The sequence below is a fragment of the Psammomys obesus genome, unplaced genomic scaffold (assembly GCF_907164565.1).
Source record: "Psammomys obesus unplaced genomic scaffold, mPsaObe1.curated_primary_1811, whole genome shotgun sequence".
In the NCBI taxonomy this organism is placed as follows: Eukaryota; Metazoa; Chordata; class Mammalia; order Rodentia; family Muridae; genus Psammomys; species Psammomys obesus.
Genome location: NW_026588752.1, coordinates 17,427,376 through 17,444,027, shown reverse-complemented (window position 1 = coordinate 17,444,027; position 16,652 = coordinate 17,427,376). Strand labels below are relative to the sequence as shown.

General features: G+C 39.5%; 1 pseudogene; it reads right to left on the bottom strand.

Moving 5' to 3' along the window:
• Nucleotides 1–16,377, bottom strand: part of LOC129674450 (60S ribosomal protein L7a-like) — an 18,798-nt pseudogene extending 2,421 nt beyond the window's left edge.
• Between the last annotated feature and the right edge of the window lie 275 nt (nucleotides 16,378–16,652).

Genomic DNA, 16,652 nt, shown 5'->3' with positions numbered 1-16,652 from the left:
CTAACTTTTGAGCTATCTCTCTAGCTCCTAACTTTGTTTCCCAAAATTAATTTAATATTGCTGTCAAGTATTTTCTTTTAAGTATTCCCTCTGACAGAAGAAAACAAGATTTAAAAAAACAAAGTAAGCTTTCTTCTTGTGTGAGCTCCTCTAGTTTAAAACAGTCAGCTATGAGTTGACACTCTCTCGTAAGGCTGTCTTTTTTCCCTCCCCTCTGGGAAGATCCATAGATTGTGTCACTGGAGGATGTGGTGCCTACAGGCCGAATGACACCTGTTACAACTCACTAATGACTGAGTCATAGGCATTAATTTTGAGTTCTTTTCTTTCCAGGGGCTCCTTTCCCAGAGTCTTGTCTTCTGTCCCTTGCCCTTTCAGTGCATATTGTAAAAAAAAAGGAAGTAAAAAGATGTAACAGATGCTTTTCAACCAAGTAAAGAAAGCATCAAATCAAAATGCAGTGTATTTAAGGAAAGATGAACCCATCCGTGAAGTCAACATTGTGAATGGGGTCCGAATACAGACGAGAGTGAATTTTTGTCATCAGATTTTCTTTAGAGAACATTATTCTAAATCAATAACTAGATGAGTTTCCAAAGAAACATAATTCAGTGTGTGCGTGTGTGTGAGAGAGAGAAAGAGAGAGGCAGAGAGAGACAGAGACAGAAAGACAGAGAGAAAGGCATAGAGAGACAGAGGCAAAGACATAGATTGAGAAAATTTGATTATAATGTTATAGAATGTATGGTGACTTCAGGATATAGTGGCAGAAGATGGAAGGGTAGAGACCCAGGAAACTGTTTGAATCTGGTTCCAAAATTAGTCTACCGGAATCAGAAAGAGCCACAGTTACAGGTAAAGTCCAAAGATAGCCCACTGGAGATTTCTCTTGCCTGGAGGCGGTCAGTGTTTTGTGTGACTGAAACCTTCAACTGATGTAAGAAAACAATTCTAATTTATTTCATTCAAAGTTCATTTATTTAAAGAACCTTCTTAAACTTTATTTAGAGAGATGAATTAAATCTCTTCTAACAAGCAGATTCACAAACATGTTATGATTTGGATGTGAAAGTTTCCCACAAAAGACTCATCCTGTGTTGAAGGTCGCAGCGGTTGCAGGTGGGGCTTTGGAGAAATAATTGGATTGTGAGCGGGTTGACAAAATCATTGGATTAGGTTACCTACAAAGCCACGATTTGCCGACACAGTAGAGTGGGACGCTGCTGAGGATCCCTGAAGGCAGAGTGGTTCCTGGTTCCCTCCTCTTTCTGCCTGCCTCCCGCCTGTTAAGGGAAGAGGAGCTGTTCTGGCCGTATCCCTCTACCCCGCCCAGGCGCAGCGGAATCAAGTGTCCACCGATCAGAACGTTGAAACGCTCAGCCAAATTAAATCCTTCTGTCTTAAATCGTGTTGCTGAAGCATTTTTGTCACCGTGATGAAAAGTGACTAACACACATAACAAATATCCGGGCCCTGCTTTAGCCTGACAGAAGACATTTACCATCACACAGTCCCTTGCCAACCTGGCACCTACATAGAGCACCTTAAATAATACATCAAGACAAATGGCATAGTTATACCTTTACCAAGTACTATGCAACTATTTTTGTCTCTATGAAAAATGTACTAACTCTCTTTTCCATGCAAAGATGCAAGGAAGCAAGGATCTTGGATAACATTTACTTCTTTTCATTTTTTTTCTTCATTACTTTTTTTTTCTTTTTTGAAGCAGGATTTTACTATATAGACCTGGCTAGCCTAGAATTTGCTATGTGGCTCAGGCTGACCTAGAGCATTTAAATCTTCCTGCCCCTGTTTCCTGAGTGCTGAAATTATATATGTGGACTCTCACGCTTGCTTGATATTTTTGGAAAAAAAAAAAACTTTCATGACTTTTTAAAGACTTAGTTTTTGTTTACGTGCACATGTTTGCCCGTGTGCTTGTGTGGATACATGAGGGCAGTAGTCCATAGAGGCCATGAGCTATTGCAGGATCACCTGGAACTTTAGTTATAGGTGATTTTGAGCTGTTGTATGTGATGTACCGGGAACCAGACTCTGGTTCTCTGGAAGGACAGAAGAGCTCTTAGCTGCTGAGATTTACTTTACCTCCAGCCCTGTTTCCACTTTATGTGCTTGTGCATGAGTTCCTGAACCCGGCTTTAAAAGGGGGTTCTGGAGATTCAAACTCAGGTCCTTATACTGACATAATACTTTGTAGACTGATGCATATCCCCAGTCCCTCTCCATAACTTCTGTAGCTTAAATATTACGATATAGAGTTACTGAAGTTTGAAATTCTATGATGCAAGTTCAGTATATCCGTGTTATTTGTAAAATAATAAGAAAGAAAAGACACACATAGGGATCTATCATAACAAAATAAAAAGAGAAATATTCATGAAATTATGACAATTATAGTTCTTGTCTCAGAAACTGGTTATGACTAATATCTTGTTATTTCTATCAAACTGTCTACCCATTTCATATTCCTCTTGCTGTCAATAAACACATTTGTGTGTGTGTGTGAGAGAGGAGGGTGGAGGAGATAGTTCTTTTCCTGATGGTGACTTCTGCGTGATTGGTGCCATCAGTTGTCTTACCTTGGATGGGTTGTTGTAATTTTTCATTAAATCAATCACAGAACATTGTAATACTAAGTTTCAACACAAGGAACATATTTTCCTTTATAGTATAGTTGTCCAGTTTCTCTCTGCTCCTGAAAACAATGATATCGTTTAGAGGATTCTTCACATAAGGCCTGGTTAAACATTGGTGCCTGCAAAAGAACTGCTAGGAGAGAGTACATCTGGAGTCACCATGGCTTCTGGGGCCTTGTTCATATCAGAATGTGCCACAGAAGTCTTAATAAAGATGGACAGTAGTGCTGCAAAACTTAATTTAGAAAATTACATGTTCACTACTGGCCAAGGAGATAATGCATGAAATCTATGTCACACAAGAGCTTCAGTTAGAACTGTTTCAGGCTTTAATTAAGAACTTCCAGTGGTGAAAATCTGTATAGAATGGGACACTAGAGAACAAGATGAAGGAGACATCATATTCATATCACTGGAGCTGTTCCCAGAGAGACTCAGAGGAGAAGCAGCTTCTGGAAAAACTCACAGGAGGCCTGGCGTGTACATCTGCCTGGTCCAGAGAGTATGACGTGACACTGTTGTTTCTGTCATGCATGGAGTACAGCGTCTCTCCTATGATGCTCAGCTATAATTGTCAACTTGACGCAACCTGAAATCCTCTCTGAAGAGAGCCTTGAGAAGGGATCACCCACACTGGTGTTTACTGTTAGGGCTGTCTTATTTAAGTTCATAGAACTTTTAAAGTCCCAGGGTGCTCTCACACTGTTCTTTCTTTTCATTCTGACCTTCCTCCTAGCTCTAGATAGCACTCAACTTCATCTTTCTTTCTGGCAGAAGTTTCCTTACTATGTTGTAGCTTGTTCCTGTTCTTTCTTCCCTCTTTCTTTCTTTCTTTCTTTCTTTCTTTCTTTCTTTCTTTCTTTCTTTCTTCCTTCCTTCCTTCCTTCCTTCCTTCCTTCCTTTCTTTCTTCTTCTTTTTGAAAATTACCTATTATGTTTTTTAATTTAATTTTGAGATTATAATATAGTTAGCAAATTCCCCCTTCTCCTTTTTCCCTCCAAACCTTCCCATCTACCTCTCCCTGCCAGTATACAGGTTCATGGCCTCTTTACTCACTAATTTTTATTGCATGCATATATGTTTATATATATATCCATGTATATTTAAATATGACTGCCTCAGTAATACGTTATCTGGCATGTCCATTGCTATCATCCTTGTTCAGCTCATATTTAAACAGTCATGGTTACAGCTTCTGATATTACAAAATACACAATCTCACAGCCAAACTCCTGATCCTCATTGTTTCTTCTTAGTGAAGAAATTAAGTCTACATTTAGACTTAGTTTTAGAAATTATGCACACTTAAAGTAAGAAAAGACACAGGGAATAAAATGAATTTTTGGCAAAACATTATTTCTATATAACCTTTCTACACGACTTTTTCTTTAGCTTCCCTTCTGCAATCAGTGGGTTTTTACAGGTTAACTTGTTGGGGAAGGGAGGTGTGGGTAGCATATTTACTACATGTAGAATTCTTTTACTTCTTTTTCTAGAAAACAGAGGTTTTGTTTTTTTTTTTTTTCTTCTTCTTATAATATGTCCTGATTATGATTTTCCCTCTCTCTACTCCTTCCAGGTTCTTTCCACTTCCCCTCCCATCAGATCTACCCCCTTTCTGTCTCTCACTAGAAGACAAACAGGCTTCTAAAGGATAATAATATAAAATAAAATATAAGAAGACTGAACAAAAGCTAACATACCATAATAGGATAAAACAAACAAACAAACAAACAAAGAAAAAAGTAAAGAGCCCATGAAAAGGCCCCCCCCCAAAAAAAGACAGATATAGACACACCCACTTATTTGCACAGTCAGGAATCCTATATGAACACCAAAGTGATAGCTGTAATATATGTTCAAGGGACCTGCAGGGTAAAAAAAAAAAAAAAAAAAAAGAGAGAGAGAGAGAAAAATAAATAAAATAAAATAATAAAAAAATAAGATAAAATTTTTAAAAAAGACCCTGATATGACATCATGAGACAAGGAACCTCCAGTGATGCCATTGAGCTCAATTTTTGTTGGTCATCTACTGCTGGTATGTAGCTTACCCTTAAGAGCAGTTTGTTCCCCCAGTGAGACGCCTTTGGGGAAAACGAAATTTTCATTTGCAAGTAGTTATCAATTGGAAATAGCTCCTGGATTGGGAACGGGAGTGTATATCCGCTTCTTTTGGCTCTAGGGCCACAAGATCTGATGCGGGCCCATGCAGGCCCTGTACTTGCTGCTTTGATCTCTGTCAGTTTATATGCGTGTAAAATCCTGTTGATTTGAGGGCCTTATTTCCATGGTGTCCACCATTCCCTCTGGCTCTTACAGTCTTTCTGTCTCCTCTTCCACACGGTTGACTGAGCCCTGAGGTGAGGGATTTGATTGGAGAAATTTCTTTTAGGTCTGGGTGTTCCAAGGTCTCCTATTCTCTTCCTATTGTCTGCTGTGGGTCTCTGTATTTGTTCCCTTCTGCCAAAGAAGGAAGCTTCTCTTATGATGGATGAGCAAACACTGACTTATGAGTATAGCAGAATGTCATTAGGAGTCATTTTGTTGCTATGTTCTTTTAGTAGAGCAGGAGTATTTGGCTTTACTATAGGTCAGGGATTATCTAGTTTCAGGTTCTTACCGAAACAGCATTAGGTATGGATTCAGTCTAGTGGACTGATCCTTAAGTCAATTCAGATATTGGTTGGTTACTGTCGGGAGCTTTGTGCCATCATTGCATAGCATATCTTGTGGGCAGGACAGCACTGCAGATCATAGGGTTTGTAGCTAGTTTGGTGTTTATGTTTCTTCTTTGTTAGACTGTATCAAAGACATTACAAGAAAGGGAAAAGGCTCTATGTAGACACAAGCTTGGCTTCTCCATGTTCAATGAGCTGTGTAGGTACTTTCTTCAGCAATGGTGCCCTTGACCTCAGGTTGTGGAGAACAACCTATCGGATTTCTCCAGTGTCACATGATTGGTTTAATTTCTTTTGTGTGGTGGTTATCTATGGATTTCCTCTCTTTCTTCCCACTTCTATTTTTCCTTTTTTTCCTCCTTTTCTTTATCCCCTTCCTTCTTGACCTTTCTTTCTCATCCTCTTCCTCATCTCCCTTGACCCTTCCCCCCTTCTTCTTCTTCTGTATTTAATCTTAAGGTTATTTTCTAGCCTGGGTTAGAACTGGGATAATCCTATTTCAGTCTCATACTTTTCTTTTTATGAGCCATTTGTATGAGAAAAGATCAGTCATTGAATTTAGAGTAGCTAAGTAGGATATGCTATTAAACTTGGTTTAAAGGGGTGTGTGTGTGTGTGTGTGTGTGTGTGTGTGTGTGTGTGTGAAACAGAATCCCAATTTTTTTCATTAGACAAAGAGATAAATGAATATTCAATCAAACTGGTTTTTAATAGCTGCCACATTTTGTCTTAAAAAGAGTGTGGGATGTTCTTGAAGGGACAGTGGTAGAGGTGTATTTTCAGCAAAGGTACTAATTGTGTAATTTGACTTTTTTTTTTTTTTTTCCCCAAGCAGAATGCTACACGGGACATCTGCAAATGCATTTTCATTAAACATTCTTTTCAATCAGATAGATTTAAAGATCCTTGTTTGGGTGGAGTCAGATATGTCAGATCCTCAATCAGTTTGTAGTGCATTGTAAAATAACACACTCAAAACAGAGCTAAGCTGTCAAGCTGTGACAATTTTGAATGAGGAAGATTTTCAAAAATTATGAGTGAGATATTTAAAACGTGTCCTTGACATCCATAGCACTATTCAAAATACTTCATCAGAGGCCTGTGCTTTAAAAACCTACTTGAAAATTAATGGAAGGAGTGCAATTTGTCAGTCTTTGTCTTAGCAAGCGTCCCTGACGGCAGAGGTGGTGAATCTGCAGTGAGATGGCATCCGCTCTCTCTATCTGGGTGCAGCCCGAAGCTTGTGAGTGTTGGAGTGATCTCTTCAAAGGGGAGTTGCAAAGACCTGAGGCAGAGCTGAAACATAACGGGCTCCCCGTCCAAGCCCTGTTGATACCTGCTTGAGCCGGTGGCACACTGCAAACTCCATTTGTCCTTCGCTGGGAGGATTGTGTGATTTACTGATCCCTCAAAGGAGCCATTTCACTCTTAGCCGTGTGTAGGGGACGGGAGCTATTTGTCCTGACCTCAGCTCATAACAGGCAAGGCTGTGGCAAAGAGACAAAGCCTTGGCTATTTATTTTAAATAAGTCTCTTAAAGGACGAAGATCTCAGGCCTGGGGCTCTAAGCCAGCTTCTTCAAAATGCAAGGCAACCTCTGATTCCTGCCTCTGACCTGAGCGAACCTCCAGGGCGCCACTTAATTGGTGAACGGGCTTCCGAATGGATCCTAGTGAGCCCTGGTCTTTCATGTTTCCTTTCTTTGCTCCTCAGTGGCTGATGAATGCTTGTCTGTTAACCAAACTTTAAAAATCATGGTGGAGACGGTACTTATTGCTGAACACAGAAAGCACAGTGTAGTTTGTTTTTGGATGGCTCCGCTTTTTATTTGCTTAAAGTCTCAGATCTTTCAAGGTGATTCAAAGAGAATTCCACAGCGGACAAACTCAGAGTCAACAAAGAGTGAAGGTCTAAGAATGAAAAGAAAGGACTGTCTCTGACCATACACGTCAGTGTCAGCCTCTTAGGGTGAGGGAAAGAGGGGAAAGGAAAGGGAGAAAGGCATTTAAGTTAGATGTAGCCAGGACAATACCTATAGGCGTGGGGCTGTAGGGCCCATTATACTTAGAGATGCTGAGGAATGGAGCCACGAGAGTAGGTATGACAGACAAGAAAGTGGTGAGGGGACAGCAGTTGAATACCTGATGGACCTTAAAATGTGTTTCCCAGTTACCAGGTTTAAAGAGGTTTAATGTTTTCCCCCTGGGGGTCCTATGCAGTGTTTAGTGAAGACAGGGTTCAAATATGGTCTGTCTCATCCGAGGGACAGATCTTAAGCGTGATTGCTGTATCCACCAGTTTCTCAGGGCATGGCTGTGTGTTCACTTACAGATTGCAAGCGTTATCAGTACTTTTGAGCTTTGAACGTACTTGTGACCATCAACAGTATACAGGAGAGATGGCTGGCACCATTCCATTGGCCTTATAAATAATAGTACAGCCTGCCGCATGTGATATCACTCTTAATCTTGTTATTTAGCTGGGCTTGCCATAGATGTCATTATCTCATTTGCTGAGGTCCTCCCAATCTCACTTGAAGTAAATATACTGCTCTGGTGGCCTATAGTCAGTCCTTGATTAAGAAGGTATAATGATAGGGTATTTTTTTTTATTTGGCTTATACATTCTATCTGTGGCTCCTAGAATAAAACAATAATAGAGACAATTAGTTCTGCTAAATGCATCTTGAAGCCATGTGTTAGCTTATATATGGATTTTCTCCTTAGATGTTTAAATATTCCCCCTGCAATTTAGGTTTCGTCAAACAAAGATGATCTGATTTAAGATAATTCTCTTGGTAAGAAAGCAATTGCTACTGCAATCTGCCATTCACCCAGATCCATTGATCCCAGGATAAACATTCATTTATCAGAGAATTCAAAATAAAACACAACATATGCTACAGTTTAGAGCAAATTGATGTGGTAGGGTTCTATATTTTTTTTAGAGGTTCCTCGAATTTAAGCACTGTCTCGATTACTTTGGTGAACGCTGCTGTAAAATATTAGTTTTGCCTACTTTTATCATTATTTTTAATTCAGACCACAAGCTGGTTAACATGTTCGAAAAATCATCCTGTTGCCTAGATATCATTGTACTGTCATGTTTATTTCAAGATTATCTTTCAAAGCATTAATGGGCATTTAAAAGTAGTCCCTTTTATAAGCTGTCTCTTGCTTCAGAGCCGTTCTTTCTGCATTGTGCTAGCACAGTACTTGGGAAGAATTCAAGCATCCAGTTGGTGGCTTTGTCCTTGTGTGGTGACCTTCTGAGAGCAAGCATATAATCATCTTCTGAAAGCTACAGTCCAGGCGTGAAGGGTTGTGGTCATGAAGGAATGCTTTTATTTAAGTTGTTATTGGACTTTGCAATCTCCACATAGTAAGAAAGATGACCATGAGATGATAATTAAGTGGTTTCTTTATTATTTCAGAGAGGAAAAGAATTACAATTCTGGTGATTGCAAAGTCTCTGAATTGGAGAGTTAAAAAATACAAAACACTTATATGAGCACAGATTCTTTCATTTTTTAAAATGTAGATTTTTTTTTTTTTTTAATAATGAGTGTCTTGTAGGACAAGAGGCTCTTGACTGAAGGTTGGCGTTAAACTATTTGCTACCTAAGAGGAGTATAAGCAGATTGTACAATGGAGACCAGTGTTTAATCACTGAAGTTCAAAACCAAGGTTTCTCTCTGTGAGGGTGTTTGGAGCCTCTAAAACTTGCAACAGATGGGTATCTCAAATTTAAATTCTTTTGATAATGATTAAGGACTTTTTTTTTTTTTTTTTTTTTGCTTAAAAATGATGAAAATAAAAGTTTCCCTAAGAGTCTTTGAAGATGACAGGAGAAGATCTGTCAGGAAATTATAAATTTTTTGTGAGCTTCATTTTAAAGCGAGTGTTTCTTCTTTTGCTGTCCTATAAGATCTGACTTTTCTGCACATTCATAAAAATCCTCACTTGTGTTCACCTAACACTCAGAAAGAAACTATAGCTGTGGGTTACTGTCCATGCATCATTTCTTATATTTAGACCAAATTAAATGCCTCAAACAGAGTCCAGAGTGCTAACCATTCACTCACTTATAAGGGGATATTAGCTGTATAATATAGAGTAGCCACCTACAGACTTAACGAAGTTAAACACTAAGGAGGACCTTAGGGAGGATGCTTAAATCTCATTCAGAATGGCAAACAGGATAGACACCAGAAGTGGTGGAAGAGAGGAAACAAGATGGGCGTCTACTATAGAGGGTCCTCTGAAAGGATTCACGCAACAGAGGATTGAAGCAGATGCTGAGACTCAGGGCCAAACTTTGGGCAGGACACAGGGAGTCTTATGGAAGAAGAGGGGGGTGTGGATAGAGGGACATAGAGGGGACAGGAGTCCCACAAGGAGATGAACAAAACTGAAAGATCTGAGCCCAGAGGGTCCTGCAGAGACTGATGCACCAATGGAGGACCTTTCATGGAGAGGACCTAGACCCCCTGCTCAGATGTGCCCAATTGGCAACTCAGTCTCCGAGGTAGGATCTCTGAGCTAGGGGAGCAGAGGCTGCTTCTATCACGAACTCAGTTGACTGACCTTTGACTACTTGCCCCTGGTGATGCAGCCTTGCCAGGCCACAGAGGAAGAGGATCCAAGCAGTCCTGATGAGACTTAACAAGCTATGGGCAGATGGCAATAGTGGAGAATTCCTCCTTTCAGGGGACTAGGGGAAAGGGATAGGGGGAAGAGGGAAGAAGGGTAGGACCAGGGGACTTGAGGGAGGAGGTTTCAACTGGGATATACAATAAATAAATTGTGAAGAAAAAATTTTTTAAAAAAGCCTCAAACATTGTTTTTGCCTATCCACTGAGGGAAATGATTCCAATAAAATTGTTCTAATTGTCTTTCCCAATTCAGTGATTGTATGAATATGATAGCCTCAAATGCAGAAACTGTCCAACAACCTGTGGACAGTGGTAGCAATCAGAGATCTGTTTTCTTGTTTTCTCTAGAATAAGATCATATAGAGTTTTAGAAACAATTATTATACAGATATTTTGACAATTCTAAAAAATTTTGCTCCTTTCCAGGACTATCATCCTTTCAAATTTTATTTAATATTGGAGTGTTTGTGTGTGTGTTTACAATGTGTGTGTGGGAGCTTTGGCACAGAGGTGCCATTGCATGGGTGTTCAGGGAGAAGACAACTGTCAGTTGGTTCTCTTTCCATCATGGGTTCTGTGGCTAGAAATCAAGTCAGGAGGTTTGCATGGAAAGAGCTTTTACTTGCTACACTGTTTCTGTGGTCCTAGTGCTAGAGACATTGAAAACATTTTTAGGATGCTGTCTTTCAAATTCACAGTGGACAGAGAAAGGCTCTCCTGAGCACCTTTGATTATGCTCAGTATGCTCATTAACACACTGGATTATGTCTTAGCAAACTTGTTACTTTGGTAATACACCAATACATTACTGATTTATTAGGCGTGTATCTAGTGAATTGATTCTATATTTTTATTGAATCTCAAAAAGCACATTTTATAATATGCTTGGTTAGTATCTAGAGAACAACATTTTATGTTAAAATTATCAATAGTTATTGATTGGACTGGAGAGCACTGTGGCATTCTGGAATGGCAAATTTGTACAAAGAATAAATGAAATCCACAGTAAGAGAAGATGTTTTTTAGATTCTGGAAAGGGTGTTTTCATCATTAGATTTTGTAGTTAGGATGGCATGCTGAAAATGGATGAAAAGAAATCAATATTAAATGTATTTTATTTAAATTAAAAAATATACCTCATATCCAAATGCAACAGCGCGATGGTTGCAGCAGAACAATCTAAATGTTGTTAATTCCACAGCATGAGGCCTGCATATGCAAAGTGAGATGAAATCTTTGTGGCTCCAGATTGCCAGCTGCTTTTGCCTTCTGATACATGCAAAAGCTCAGTAAAATGAGCTATGTGAAAGAAATCAGTGGGCTTATATTATTATTGCTATTGGAACAAGCTTCATTACTGTGTTTATATAAAACCCCTTTGGATGGCCATTGTTTGTCTTTTTCTCATTTTTATTTTATGTTTCAAATTCCTTTGGACATTTTAAAAAAGTACATTACATTTAAGGATCTTGTCATAAATCTACATATATTTAAATCTCTATTTGCATAACTGATGTGAAGCTAACATTTGGTACAAACTTAAATTTGATGCTATTGTCCCATGGCAGTTAATTCCAGCCAGTGTGAAATGCCAAAGGTGGTGTATCTATCAGGGCTCTTGTTCTTTCACTTTGTCCAAGTGGAAGGGACTGGATATGCTCCTAGATGCTAAGAAGTAAGGGAACAGGCTTTCGAGATTTATGATTCATGACTAGTTAATGCTCCTGTCCACTACATGTAGTGATGGTGTCTCCAGCTATTAGGGCGCCTCAGTTCTTTGCTGCTGTTAGCTCTCCCTGTTGGCTAATACCGGAGTCAAATCCTGAAATGCACACCCAATCGTCGATTTTCATTGCCTTAAACCTTTTAGCTAATCTGCCCCTATTTTCCCTGAGGTCCTACCTGCCCCTCAATCTTCACCTCAGAGTTTAACTGTTCTTTCCATCATATTTTCTTAACCTCCGGCTCCTCTGTTGTATACAAAAACCAACCTCATGAGTTACTTATACACACAGTATCTCTTTGAGTATGTGTGTTGATCTGTGACTCCTTTCACAGAAAACCAGAGGTAAAGTAAGCAAGGCCCTTGTCTGTTCTGTTTGCTATCACACCCCAGCATCTTGCATTGCATTTCACACATAATAGGCACTCACACTTAATAAGCATTTGCAGATGGAATGAATGGATCCAGTGGCTTCGTTCAGTCTTTTTTTTTAATTGTAGTCATGTTTTTTTTGTTGTTGTTGTTGTTTGTTTGTTCACCACATATTTCCATATGGTGATCAAGTGCCTTGTGCATAATACCTTAATAATAATATTTAGCTGGATGAATGATCAGATGAAGCTGTGTTTTCTCCAGCACAAGATGCTCTTGAAGGATAGATGATCATTGGTAGGCACACACATGAATATACATGGCCAGATTCTAAAAATAAACTGAGTGAAGTAATATACCTACAATATGAGGTAAATATCAGAATACAAAACATAACAAAGTAAACTGTTCTAAAACTTAATGTATTCCCAGGATTTGGATCATGATGCCACAGATGCCTGAGGGTTTATGGTTTTGATTTTCATTCAGCTGTTTGTGACATGTTCCATGCTGTGGTTTAATAGATAAAAGGGCATCATTGGCAAATGTCTTCCTCATTTGGACCATCACTACAGATAGGGCCAGCTGGGAGCCCTTGAAAATGCAACACAATCCTAGTGATTTCAGTAAGAAGCAAATTAAAGTGCAAGGTGTTAAAATATGGTAGATCAGTTGGATAACAACCATCTTTGGAGGAAAAACATTATGACTCAATACAGCTGAGTTTGGCAGCTACAGGTGTAATTAAATAAAATCAGCAATGATGGGAATTCTGCCTCAATATGACTAATTCATCAAGTCAGTGAAGAATGATTAGCTTTCTCTCTGAACTACAGTAGACAAAACTTTTCCGTTTCCTTTTCTACTTACTTTTACATTATTTCAATTTGATCACCATTGGTAAAGATTGTATCATGTTCCACCACACAATTGGATTGATGTGACAGATGCTTGAGGGATGGTGCGATGGCCTTCCCTTAGGTACAGCTGTGATTAGCCCTAAAGAACTAGAATACAAGTTTTGCCCCTTGATTATTTTTCCTTCTTCTTAAGAACAACTGAACACCATAGGAATTTCAGATAATGAACTTTTGATAATGAAAAGTTTCCTTATTCCTTCACAAATGTTACACAATTGCGATTGCCTTTCTGTTGGAGTGTAATTTTAATCCCACAGTTTGCCTTGTTCTAACCCTGCTACAGTCAACCTCCTAAACAACAACCAATAACAAAAACCATCCAAACACGTAAATAAGACCATTTGGCTTTCTCTCACCTCCCTCCAACCCTTTCCCATTACCTTTAGAAAAGAATTCATAAATTTATAGTTTCCAACCTGGCCTGTCATGTGGTAGGAATTTGTAAGCTAAGCTGTCTCCTCTTGCCTACAACTTTCCAGCCCCAAAGACCTTCCTGCTGTTTGTTGGGTAAACTGAACACTTCCCTTCCTAATGGCCTAGAAGCTCAGCTCTGTGTGAATGTCGCTTCTGTGGATATGCTTACGTGTGTATTCTTTACTTCCTTCTGGTCTTCACTCACCTACCCTAGACAGTTCAACTTGTCATCAGCATGTAGTTCTCCATCAGATTTATGTTGCTCCACAGTGCTCATCCTTACTTGATAGGACATTATGTTAATTTATTATTCTCACACCGCATAATTCCACAGTCCTACTCCAGGGTAACCTCAGGAGGGGAGAGGCCTTATTTGTCATCCCGAGGATTGTACATCACGTATCTGTGTGCCTAACAAACATTTATTTCAACAAATCAATGTATTTATTTTCACAGGCACTCTGCATTTCAGCAGTCTCCTGCAGGCTTGCGATTCTACTGCCTGGCCGCAGCTGCTTGTGTGTGCCCTCCTCTTTTGTTATCTTCAGTGGCAAACTGGAGGAATTTTCCTCTTTGGACATTGTGTAATTATTGTTGTGTACTTGGAGATCCTCTGATTAAAGCTGCATTCACGACAAATAATCAATACAAATGACAATGTTTATGTTAAGCTCCCCCTCATATGAAATGATTTCTTTAGAAATTTTGCTTCCTCTAATCTTTCCAATCTGCTGTAAGATTATCTGTGAAATTGCTACAAGATTTACCTGTGGTCTCAGGGTATAGGGGCTGGCTGCATCAGGAAAATTACACTAGAGTATTTTAGAAAAGTACGGCAGGATTAATTTGTGGTTGTTTTGTTTTGATCTATAAGCAGTTTAGATTCATACTGGCATCTCCTGTGTGTGAGAGAGATCCACAAATAATTCATGTTTTTAATGATAGAGTCTCTCACAGGTCTCCCTATGAATGTCCTGACAGGGAAGACAAAATTGCCTTTTTTTTTTGCCACTTAGAAATACAGGACAAAGCAGCTGACAAATGTCATGTGGAATTTCCTATCATACAAACAGATATTCCCTGTGTCAGTAAGGGTATGCCTCTAAAATTTGAGCAGCTTCCTCCTGGTTCCTCTAGAAATGGGTTAGCTCACCGAAGACAGGCTCCAGATTATTGATATAATCACAAATTGAAATGGGACCCAGGGCTCTCTGTTCACAGGAAAGCTTGCCTGGCTTTCTCTGTATTTGAAGTGATTAACGATGCTGAAGCATTGTGGGAAAATGATATGTCTATAATTATAGGGAGCCACAGGAGGGAGAAGCCATTTCTGATACTGGTCTTTGAAGCCACCCAAGTTATTTGAGTCCGAGCCATTGGGGGGGGGAAGGAGGAAGTAGAAAGAAGAAAAGTAAGAAAAATATTCTAAAAAACGAGGAAAATCAGAATATGTAAAAGGGGGAACAGTCTAGGGGACACTATATATGAGATAGTTGTATGTAAGAGATAAGCAAAATGTTTGTAGCAGTGAAGAGCTAGAGTCAGCAGGAGCTATTGGCTCAGCAGTTAAACAAGGGGGCTGTGAAGTCACAGAAACCACACCGGCGACAGACAGGTTTCCCATTATTATTTTTTTTTTTCCATTTTACCTTCCTTTCTTATTTAACATAGAATGTTTCTTACCATATGTTTGTGTGTGTACATAATAACAAACCTTGCTAAGAAAAGGAAATTCTATGCAAGTACTGCAAAATAAAATAAAATAAATAAATAAAATTTAAAAAATTGATCATAAGAATGAGATTCCCCTTTCCACCTTTGTCTCTCTGATGCTGGTGTTGAAGTATAGACCTTCTTATAATTTTAGAGCGTTTCAGACATTCAGGGTTTAAAAAAAGTCGTATTAAAGATGTGAGGATGCCTCCATTACCCATCAGCCCTGGGTGTGGTACCCTGCTTGATGGAACTGGGCTGCTGCCTGGGAACAGCTAGGCTGAACCATCAGACGCGGTCGGCCTGAGACTGTGAATACACAGTGGCAGCCTAATTCCACTTGCAGCCGCTTGGTGCCACTCTGGCTTTAGGAACCACTCAGCCACAGCCAATTGCCGGGATTCTGCTGCCTCCTCAGTTGGCTCTCTGTGGTTTCAAAGACAGTCATTGTTTTGAAGAAGGTCATTTGGAGAGTTCGGTGGCGGGTGTGATTAGAATGTGTACTGCAAGCCACATTCCAGGTGCTTTGTGTGCTAACACTTAGGTGTTAGTACCAGCATTAATTATCCTAGGGACATGTAACAGGCACAGGTGGGCCCTTGTTGGTTCATTTAAAAGGCAAGGTTTTGTAGAACGCAAACCCCCAGGTAGCTACCCTGGCCTTGAAGTTTAATTTTGGGATAGTTTGAGCGATGGCATTTTATTTTATTTTTTTAAAAGCAGTTCAATATTAATTCTTCCCTAATAATAGGTTTTACAAACACACACACACACACACACACACACACACACACACACACACACCCCTCCACTCCACACCTAGGGCGATACTTGCAAACAATAGATTCAGGTTTCCTTTGCTTTATTTTGTTTCGATTTTTACCTCTTTGCTTGCCTAAGTTTTTAGTCATCAATAAAAAGGACATTTTTCTTCAAAGAACAACATACCTTTCAAATGAGTTACACGCAGTGTTGTAAAACACTTTACCCCAAATAATAAATCTTTATCTTTTTCTCTACCTCCTTTCTCATCTGAAACCAAACGGCATTCCAGAAAACAATCCATGCACAGGCTTTCATAGCTTGGAGACGACTTTCTGAAACGGAGGACATTGCGGTATTTAGCTGAAGGTCCTTGTGTTCTGTTTAATGGGAGCCCAGGAGGGGCGCTTCTAAAGATGCGACTGAGAGCAGTGCTTTTCTGACTCATTAATTTGGAAAGGCAAGAGGAGGCTGCCATTAAGAACTGTCTTTGCAATTACTTGTATGTAAAACCTTCATTCCTTGCCCACCCGCCCCACCCCCACATTTATAGAAATTGCATCAACTTGTTTATGCTGATAAACTTCTGCTGGCCTTCCCACAAGTGGAACTGACCCTAGGCAAAACTGAGAGGCCTGCCAGAACCCGCTCCCTTCTGACTTTGTTCCTTACCCTCCTTTTCTCTGAACCTATGACTTCCCTCTGTTTCTCCCTCAATCTGAGCAGGTTTGAGTGTAATGGTCTCTGATATTT